The following is an 11,643-nucleotide window of genomic DNA, read 5'->3' as shown; positions in this document are numbered from 1 at the left end:
ATATTTTAAAATATAAACATCCAACTGAACGTTTTTCAAACGATTATAGAAACAGTAAAAACATGGAAAAATAGGATTAATTTTGTTAAACATTATACTTCTCACATGATTACACACATTTGGCTTTATGTTTTTAGCATTAACTCAAGACGAACATATTTTTTCAGTAACTAAGACTATTAACAAAAAGAGTTAAAAACAGAAACTATTAACCATTGAATTTGAGCTCACCAGTTTTAATTAAAGTACTAATTACCCATCATTTAAATCATGATGTATTGTATTTTGTCCCACGGTGGGGCAGCGGTAAGTTTATACGGACTTACAACGCTAAAATCCGAAGATCGATTCCCCGCAGTGGACACAGCAGATAACCCCATGTGGTTTTACCATATTCTTGTGTCTTATAAAACTTAAAGTTCTTAGTTTACTCATATACAATAGGAAAACATTTCTGCAAATAGTTTAACACTGTATATTTTCTCAATAACGGCAAAGTAGAACTACTGACTAAAATAATCCAACTATGAAATAGTTTTAGAGGAAGTATTCATTTTCTCACTACAAATTGAGGAACAAGTGAATATGTTTTGAAAATTATTTCAGTTTATAATCGAAAAATAATTTAGTACTATCTTACTCAAGGGTTATCTGCGCTAGCTGTTCAAAATTCTAAATTGATAAACAAGAGAAGAGGTAGCCAGCTGGTCAACAGTCTTCTTCTTCTTCTTCTGTAGCTTCTACCTGGTCAACAGTACCCACTGCCAACTCTTGCTCTTTTTTCAGACTCAATAGTGAAATTTCATCGTTATCCTTAAAACACACCCCAAACCCCAAAGTAGGGAATTTGGTTTTTTTTAGCTTTAACGGGACGCAATCATTAGACTCTTAGATCCATAATCCAGCATACTAACCACTCATCCCATATTTTCTTACATATACAAATTATAGATTGAATGCAGTGGTTAATGTATGCTATCAACTGTAAAATATAACAATTGTAGCACTTCTCAAGAAATACAAAATAAAAGTATTTTAGGTAAACTTATTTAAGAGAGGGGAGGCTATTGTGATGATAATTGTAGAAAACACTATTTGTGCAAATATGTGTGAATTAACAAGATAGCTACAAATAGTTTGCTAATAATAAAAAATATATAAATTGATTGTTTGTTTATAGTTAAGTACAAAGCTATCTGTGCTCTACCCACAACGGGTATCGAAACCCTATTTTTAGCATTGTAAGCCGGCAGACATTCCGCCGCTGTGCCACTGCAGGGCAAATATATAGATAAAAGATAAAACCATCTTTCATTCAAAACGTTATGCATTTCAAATACAATGTGAAAATTATTATACATACATTCGATCTGTTTAATGAAAAATGAGAAATGTTTATAGAGCAGAGAATGAAATTAGGATAAATTTTTAGCATCAAGTTACATAATTGCGAGTATTTTATATAATTGTAAGGTTAGGCAAAGTCTGTGTGTTTCAAACTCTCGTTTTCGGCGTGCGCTTCTCTTTATCAATATTAATTAATTTATTTGTTTGTTTTAGGGCAAAGCTACCAATAGGCTATCTGAGCTCTGTCAACGGGGGATCAAAACCCAGATTTTAGCGTAGTAAGTCTATAAACTTTTCGATGACACACTGGTGACAGTAATAAGAAAAATTGTATATTTTAGATAAAGTCCAATATATTAAAACTTTCGAAATTACACTCTAGGGCAGTTTCAATAACTCAGTGGCTCAGCGGGAGGTCTGGGGGCTTATATGCTAGCCCCCTAGTGGCACAGCGGTATGTCTGCGGACTTACAACGCTAGAAACCGAGTTTCGATACTCGTGGTAGGCAGAGCACGGCTAACCCAGTGTGTAGCTTTGTGCTTAAGCTAAAAAATAAAAACAAAAAATTGACTTAAACCGGTGGAAATTATAGTCCTTGAAAGATAAGTGCTGATAACATTAAAACTTAGAAATAACAGAGGAATTATAATTGCATTTTATCTTTTCATAATAACAGTTTTGGTCATGTGTAAAGAAAATTAACAGCAGCTGAACTCAGAACCAAAAAAAAAAAGAACCCAAAAGATATGATATCATAGTACGTTGTCGAAAATTGATACTTGGAAGATTCATGTGTAATGTGTTTCGGCACATAATCGACGGTGTAAGTAATAAAAACTGGGTCTTTCCTACGCTGAAAATCTAATCAGTATTTTGAAATTCAGTAAGAACTATTATAAATTATCGTGAGTAGCATATCGAACTAAGCTTTTAATCTTGTTCAGTTGCAGGAAACACATTTCGAATTTGGCATGAAAATTGTTGGATGTCTCCGAAACGTTTTATTCTCATGCATGACTTAACCTGTGACATCAATCAAACAGGCTCTATAAAATCATTCCAGGAACCTAAGTATGGTAATATCGAGTTTCTTTTACGTTTATTCTATGAGCTGTCTCCAATGTAAAACTATTTTGTCATTGCAAACAGGCATACGTGTAATCAGGTAGGAGAGGAACTTTAATGGACCAAAAGGAAGGGGGCTTATCAAAAACATGGTGCTAAATTCCTTTCTGCCTTTTCTCTAGTGTTTCCGCCTGATTTAATCACTGACGAAATGGATGATTAGGAAAACTTTATGTCATTCTTGCGGATTCGTGAAGAACACGTGGGCCGAGTTTTCCTAGGATCCAAAAGGCAAATTAGACATTTTTGTGTAGCTAGGTTCTTGATGAAAGAAATTATATGATATACAAATATACATTTCATCAATATGAAAGCACCAGAAATTGACCAAAAAGTCATTTCATGAATGTCGTCTTAGACTTCAACATGTAGATCTATAAGTAATAATATTGTAAAGCTAATGTTATATTATTTTATACAGAGGGTTAAATACGTTATATTAAAGCAATTTTGAATTTGCCAGTTAAGAACTACAGTTAGTATAAAGTAGTGGTGGAACGGAATGTATCATAACTACAATTTGACATTGTTTGTCTTGTCTTGGTGATATCCCTAAAATTGACCGTTTTTGGGAAGGGTATGTAGCAACTCTTCCCTATGCAACATACTCATATACTCAGGTCATGAAGACGTATACATACCGGGTAATAAGAATTTTCAAGATGGGAGTATCCCTTTTACTTAATGGTATTAAAAAACAAAATAATATGGATCATCTTGGGGTACAGGTAATATCCAGAAAGGGACATGTAACAAGTCATAACTGAAGAGGTAATGAAGAGGCGGGGCTACAAAATTGTATTAACATAATGTGCTCAAACTCTGTATTTTAGTAAAATCATTTGACAGTAGTTAAGCAAATCATATCAACGACGGAATTATAAGTTATTGTTGAATGACACGCAAACAACGTGAATGAAAATATAATAAAATTTAAGTAACCCGTCGAATTCACAGAAAAATTACGTTATCGGTAACAAATACTATTACGATTTTCTGCTCAAATATCATTTTAAAAGTCATCCAAGTACCATGTCATAAAATGTTTTGCAACCCAACAAAATAAGAATCTGGAGAAATCATCGTTACAAGCTGAATATATATATATATTGCATCAATTTTTGAACCTCACCGTTTCATTACAGTCCACGTCGCCACGTTTAATCATGATCTATCTGATGACCGTGCATCTTGACAATAGCCCTGCATCGTATTTTTCGTTTATAAAGGCTCCATCTTAATGCTGTCACGCCCAAAGCACACCCCTATTTCCAGCTGGCTTTCCATAAGCCATTTAGTATAAGTGGTTAGTTGTTCTATTTCACTGGAGTTTCCATTTCACTAAACATTGGAACTATTACTATGATAATAATTGTCATCTAGCGTTAAATCAAGAATCATTAACCAGGTCATTCTGAAATATTTGACAAGGTTTCTATAGTACACGTGAAGCATTTTTTCTTATTACATTACAATTAAGAAATATATATTCAACACTCAGTCGGCTCAGTGTCTTTATTTCTATATTTTACAGATGAAGTGCATTATGAATACCACTTATTACGAAAAAATATTTCTATAGGGAGCTCAAATAATGGAAACCATTCATATTTTTTAAATAAGTGACTTCTGAATTTAACTTGATCAGCCTTATTGGACAGATCGTGTTTGTTCATAAGAGTATTTGTAAAATTTGAATCCTGTCTTGCATATACTGAGTATACTCTTTTTTTAATCCAAAGTTGTTTTAATAGCTATCAATTATAGGACTTCCCACTGGACAAACAAAGTCGACATGCGACTGCCAAATAAATTCAGAAAGGTTTGTTTATTTGTTTGAAGTTAAGCACAAAGCTTCACAATGGGCTATCTGTGTTCTGCCCACCACGGGTATTGAAACCCGGTTTCTGATGTTGTAAGTCCGCAGACATACCGCTGTGCCACGGGGTGGGGGCAAATCCAGAACAGACTTAGCTAGTAACCAGAAGCTTAACTATTATCAAAACTCTTGTGCTATTGTAAAACATAACTCAAAACAAAGCTTATATCTTTAGTGCACACATAACTGATTCGGGTCATGTATTTAGAAATAAACTACACAAAGTAGGGAATAACTAGAAATTGTTCCCTGAACACAATAGTTTAATTAACAAAACATAGAGAAAGAAACTAATCCTCATAGAAATTGTGAATCAGTACTGACTCATACCAAAATTCACATTTATATTGTAAAAATCACGTTAAAGCATATTTTTTTGTTTTGTTTTTTAAATTAGATTTCGTGCATAGAAATAATACCACTCAATAAATCTCTTGAGCGTGTGTAAAACAGGGTAAGAGATTGGGAAGAAAATTGATAGGTAAGTTTATCAGCTCCGTGCACACTAATCCGTGTCTATTTTCAACACATCCTGTATTCTAGTCGTTACAGATGTTACGTGTCACCCATGTTATGTGTCACCCATGCAGAATGAACTAAGGAATAAAATCGTGATTTGCCCCCTATGTGCGTGTTAACCAGGATATATTTATGCTGCAGTTCAAACGATTAGGCCTATCCTAAATTTACAGCGTCACAGCATCGGTCAGGGTTTAGAGGCCACCACACACACATTACGTATAACTTACACGTGCTCTGATATGCCTAGCCACACCTATAAAAGTTAAAAGCTTAATGCGAAGGAGATAGTAATTTCCAATGTGACAAGCTTCATTTGGCTGTCACAACTTCGGTAATGCGGCCAAGTTGTGTGCAGTTACCACTCATCTGTTGACCAATTTTTATGAGTTAACTACAACGTTCTTATTCGTCGAATGAAATACACTTGTGTCGACACTTTAGGCTATAATGTCTTGTCTGGGTGGAATAAATATATCCTCACCCAACCCTAAGTTCCATGATCATTATGGGTCTTTTTCGAGTTTCTAACACTTAAGAAATTTTTTGGTTTCATGATTTTCAATGAAACTACGGCTGTAGTTAAATCCTTCTGATATGTTGTAGTTCTTCAACTAAACAGATGGTTACTTTGTAGTTCTTCAACTATACAGATGGTTACTCTGAGAGCCTCCTAACAATTACTTTTACAAAACACACTAAAATATTTATGGTAGTAAATTTCTTTGGTTTTTATTTTCCATAACCAAAATTTTCGTGTCAGATGTGCTTAATCACTAAAATTATAAAATTGTTTTAAACTTGCCTAGAATAATAATTACTTATTCATATTTATTGGCTTGTAAAAAAATAAACACATTATATACTAACCCAAGTTACATCATTATTGCTTTAAAAAGTCTGATTTCCATTACCTCCTCTTGCTGGCTGTTATAGCATCATCACACCCTTTTATCAAGTAATTGCTATTTTCTTTGTCAGTGTTACTGATTACAAAACTTCGAAAGCTAATTTCACACATTAAACTTACTGATTTTCGTGTAATATGAAAATAATTACCAGACTAATTAACCTGAAGTTCCTTGATAACTTTGAAGTTTTAACTTACTACGATACAAAATGTTATGAAGTCAACTAATAAATACAAAAGATCAATTAAAAAAAAAAGATCTCATCGACTATTTTAGTCACGTGGATTGATTGATTATAATTACATACAATTACCGCCTAACGTTGAATAACGTTGAAAAATATTACTACAATTTAATGGAAGAAATTCAATTAGTAATCAGTGTGATATGTTTGAAGTATGATTCTCAAAAGTGGCGTTTAATACCTTTCTTGTGTTACTCTAAAGGTTAGCGTATGGTATCTTCATTGTGCTACTAGGAATGTTAGCGTATAGTTCCTTTATTGTGTTACTATGAAAATTAGCGTTTATTTTCTTTATTGTGTTAATCTAAAGGTTAGCGTATGGCACCTTTATTGTGCTACTATGAAAGTTAGCGTATAGTACCTTCATTACCTTTCTTTGAAATAAAAGATACTACACGCCAGGTTTCAGACAATGCAGTAAAAGATACTACAACCCAAGTTTCAGACAATACAGTAAAAAATACTACACGCCAAGTTTCAGACAATACAGCTGTATTGTATGAAACGTTATTGTGCGTTGCCTTTACGGTCTTACTAGGAACGTAGCAAATAGTACCTTAATTGTGTTATTCTGAAAGTTTTTCGTTTAGAATCTTTTGATGTCGTACTTAAGACAGTTCGGGTGTAGTAGGTTCACTTTTATGACAGAAAAGAGCTTCTCCGTGATCTATCAGAGTGGTGATAATTATTGTTTGACTTGTTATGTTAATCAAAAGAAATCCTGTCTGTAGTTATCTGAAATGAACTAAATGAAACCTTTAAAAAGTAAACATATACTCATTAAAAGTTCGTTTATTAGCTCATTATCAATTAGATTTTAACCTTCATTAATATATTATTCAATATATATATATATGAAAAATGTTTTGGGAAATATTATTGCACCAATGAAATTCATCGAAACATTTCACCGTTTCCTAGAAAAGAGTTCCCGAGTTCAAAATATTTTCTTTCTTCTCTCAGTAATTTCATTTCTATATTATGATTTTTCTCTTTCAAAACCTCGCTTTAGCATTTTTCGCCTATGACAGTTTTATTTACATCAGTGAAAGTACATATATGCTTTTAAAAAAATACATTGTGCAACTGACGATTTTCTGACCCATGAATTATACAATTCCGCAATATGACCGAGGAAACTATATTACATTAATACAAAAGATTGTTAAAATAAAATAAAACGCTCATAGCAGTTTTGACAGGTTGTCCATCATACAGGATGTCCCAGAAGTTTGGATCCATTGGGAAAATAGACATTATATACTTAAAGTTAAACAAACACATTTCTAATGTCAGTTGTACGTATTTCAGGGAAGAAAACACCCTGATGGCAGAGTATACCAAGAATTGATATGTGTATGGCTGTTAATGGCATACAACTCGAACAATAAATAAATTGTGTATTTTTCCCTATGGGTCCAGACTTCTGGGACATCCTCTAGAATAGACTAAAACAATTTTACTTATTTTGCACTTGTACTTTCATTATTTGAACATTACATAGGCCTGCGACGGTTTTATTGTCTTAAAATGTTTACATGTTCTACAGTAATTCCTATGCGCTGATTCCACTGATGATATCCATTTTTCTCCATCACGTACAGATTTTTCACAAAATGTCATAACGCAATACATAAAAGAAAGACCACAACACGTTGTTCTGAGACTAAAATACGTAAATTTCTCAAATAAATCGGGATGAATATTCGTTTGACATCAATGTTGTTCAGTTTGTTTGTATTTTTGTTAACAAACATAATAATAATAAAAAATGTTCATTGTGGTAAACGAAATAATAATTTGATCTAAGTAAGAGCTTTTCCTGCCAGATTTGTAAACAATCCTTACGCGATAGAAGAAAATGAATATTATTTTCGAAATCTGCGTAGCTGAATTATAGAAAATCCGTTATCAAAATCAAAACAACTTTTATGTAGTTTAAATTCGCAGGCCTGTGTTATCAGCAGTTAGACAAACTGGCATTTTTTAATTTCACTACATATGTAGCGTTTTCAATTTTCCGTTTGCTTAGCACATACGTTTTGCAAGGGAATGTACTCGAAATATTCTATTAAATTCCAAAGGTAAAGAAGATATGTGACGGTATCAAATATCTAGTGGATCTACTGAGTTAGAAATCACTCTATACAATACAAGTATCTATAACTCTTACCAAAACTGAAGGTACAGACGCCATAATGCATCTTATTAATAAGGATGCTCATAATTGCGAGGCACGTTTTATGGGAGGTTGCGTACTTGATTCACAACGAACTTCAAATATTAACCGATATTTAATTACTAACGTATTCCCACCCCCAAGGTTAGACAGAAAAAAAACTTTTTGAACCATTATTGTTACAATACCACACACGAAGGGGCAAACACTTGGGGCTCAAACTTAACAGGAGAAGGCGTAAAGTGCCCTCCCAAATATTGTAGATCTGAAAAAAAATCCTTTGTTCTGAACGTTTGGGGAAGAAGTATTAGGCGGATAAGTTTTTTTTTTAAAGTCATACCAAGAATTATCTTTCGAAGTTCATTCAATATTTCACTCTAGCGTAAATTTCGTGTTTTGTATAATAAGGAGAGCAGGCCCTTACAGGTAAGTGGTTACAACGTGACAAGGTAAGTGGTTACAACGTTACAATGTGATTCTGTAAGGCTAGATTTTATTATTTCAAAAATCTTTGAGGCTCTTGGAAAATTTATAAAAATGTAATAAATATTTAGGTATTGTTAATGTTTAGCATAGTATGTTCCTTTTATTCAGTTCAGTTAAGTCATTTACCTGACTATGAAGTTACGAGCACACATTATAACACAATATACTCTATATAACACTAACTATGGACGATAAATAGGGATTATACGTGCGGCTTTGTCTGAAAACGTGATAATATCAAATAGCTAATTAATGTACACACACAGGTATAGAAACATATGTTATGTGCAGTAAACAGGGATTATACGTGTGTTTTTATCTGAAAATGTAATGATATCATATAGCTAATTAACATAAACTCAGGTATCGACTAGATTGCGACAGACGAACACGAAACTTAATTGGATTCTTTACAAAATAGTTCACTTGCTTTATTACAGTAACTTTAAAAATATGTATATGTTTCAATGGAGTACAAAAAGTAACGCTGTGTGCCTACCATAGAAGATAACTTTCCAACAATACAGTATATTTCAGGACATTTGTGGCTAGATTCAATGCAAATGATAGCTATGATATTACGTCCTAATCTTTAACTTCCGACTTTACAATAGAACTTCGTTAAATGCTTTGGTACATGCTTTTTGAGCAATGTCAAGGGTGACAAAATGGATGTCGTATTCATTATCACACAGCTTCGGCGATCGGGCAGGACGTATCCATTTGCTACAAGTTGATTCATGTTAGCATGATGTGAGATCTTACAGGTTCTTTTTTCATATTTGAGGTGTGCGCCTTTAGACTATACAACTTTTATGTTTGCCTGACAGATCAGTGTCGTTAAATTCAAGAATTGTTTTGTCTTTATAACTATTGTGTTCTCAACAGATTTCACAGTCTGCAAAGTTAAGCTCGTCAATAGCTGGATTATATCTCAAAAGAGCGGAACTCCTGAAATATAAGTGTTTCAAAACCGTTTCAGAGGTAAAGATATCCGGAAGAAAAGTAAATACTTCAAGAATAATACACGATTTTAGGATAGCGGTGTATAACGAAATGAAACTCTACTTCTTGTAGCTCAACTATATCCAATTACAACCAATGGTGAGGAGGATGTGGGTAATCAGAAATCACATCTCTGTGTTAAGTACGACGTACAGCGAGGTTTATTGTACCAGTTTAATAACATGCTATCTGCATTTCTAAGTTGCAGTTATTTCAGGACAAAAACTATGATGTCAGAGAAGAACATTTTTTTGGAAGCGGATGGATATTGACATACTAGCACGATCATTTGTTACTGGCAACTTACTCCACTTAAAGAACTTTCTGCTTGTGCTTTTTTTTTTTCTGAACACTCATTCCATCGACTATGGTTGCAAATATTCCAGATTATGTCCCAAGGTAAGATGTCCGATTGTAAAAAAACCTACCATATTATGCCCCAAGGTAAGACGTTCGATAGTAAAAATCTTCCAGATTATGTCCCAAGGTAAGATATCCGATAACACAACTCTCCAGGTTAGCTCTTTTGCCAAACACGACTCCCAAACAGCAACTTTTAAGGTTGTTTGAAAAACTAAAACTAAAATGAAAATATAAAGTAAAAGATAACAACCCGTTTAGTAGCATTGAAATAGTAAACACTTGAGTACTATTGTGAAATCTTGAAAAACACCATGAGAACCACTGCGATTGTATCAAAATCACGTAAGGACATTTGGATTGTATAACAAAGTTAAAAGAAGAAGAAAAATGTAAGAAATTAGAAATATTCATAAATTTAAGAAAAAGGGTTATAGTTATAAAATGTTTTCAAATAAAATGAAGAAACAAGGAAATTACAAAAAACCATTGGAAGAAATTGGGATTGAAAAAACTATTCAAACAACTGAGCTTTTAAAAACAACTTTAAAAATCAAATGAATAAAAACCCTATAACCCGAGCGCTTTCAAAAGGTGGACCTTTCTTTTTCAGTGGCGTACGAAGTAGATCAAAAAATTCAAATGAAGACCTTTAGAAAAATGTTAGTAATTCAAATGATATAAAAGTTTGTATAACAATTTTACATCAAAGTTAGGAATATTTAGAAAACCAAATGAAATAGAAGTTTAATAAAAACAGTAAACGTAAAGGTAGAAATTTCAGATTATGCTCCAAGGTAAGATGTCCGATTGTAAAAAAACCTACCATATTATGCCTCAAGGTAAGACGTTCGATAGTAAAAATATTCCAGATTCTGTCCCAAGGTAAGATGTCCGATTGTAAAAAAACCTACCATATTATGCCCCAAGGTAAGACGTTCGATAGTAAAGTAGGTTTTACATTCGGACATCTTACCTTGGAGCATAATCTGATAGGTTTTACATTCGGACATCTTACCTTGAATATTATGTTATAGCGACGTTGAAAAGCAGAATCCTCATCTGGTACGAAGATAGATCACAAAAAGTCTTCAACCAAGAACGCATCAGAACTTCACAAAACTGTCCATAACCCACATCATAGACTTGAAGAAGGGACACACAATTGTCCCGAAATGTCGTCATAACATAATATTCAAGGCCAGTTGTCCGAAAGTAAGGACCTTCCAAACATTGAAAGAATTTAGAAGTTACTTAATAACATGTTGGTACTTTTCGAATAAAAAAAATAAAGAAAGGTGGGTACGTTAAGTCACCTCTAGGCTAAAAATAATTCAAAACAAACAAGAAAGTTTCAATTATGTGAAAAGTTCATATTTTAGTTGATGTTGAAATACTTGGCCCATCAACAATAGATTTTGAACAATATTATGGTAAGTAAACCTTTAGAAAATGTTTTGTACTTTCTTTCTGACCAAAGTTGTCTCAGGTGAAAGAAGACAATAATCTCTAAGCTATTCAAATAACTTTAATCGACCGAGTTAACAAACTTAATTATCTTTCTGGTTTTCGTAATACAATCAAAAC

This window comes from Limulus polyphemus, unplaced genomic scaffold (genome assembly GCF_000517525.1).
Source record: "Limulus polyphemus unplaced genomic scaffold, Limulus_polyphemus-2.1.2 Scaffold86, whole genome shotgun sequence".
NCBI classification, from domain to species: domain Eukaryota; kingdom Metazoa; phylum Arthropoda; class Merostomata; order Xiphosura; family Limulidae; genus Limulus; species Limulus polyphemus.
This window is presented reverse-complemented; position numbering follows the sequence as displayed.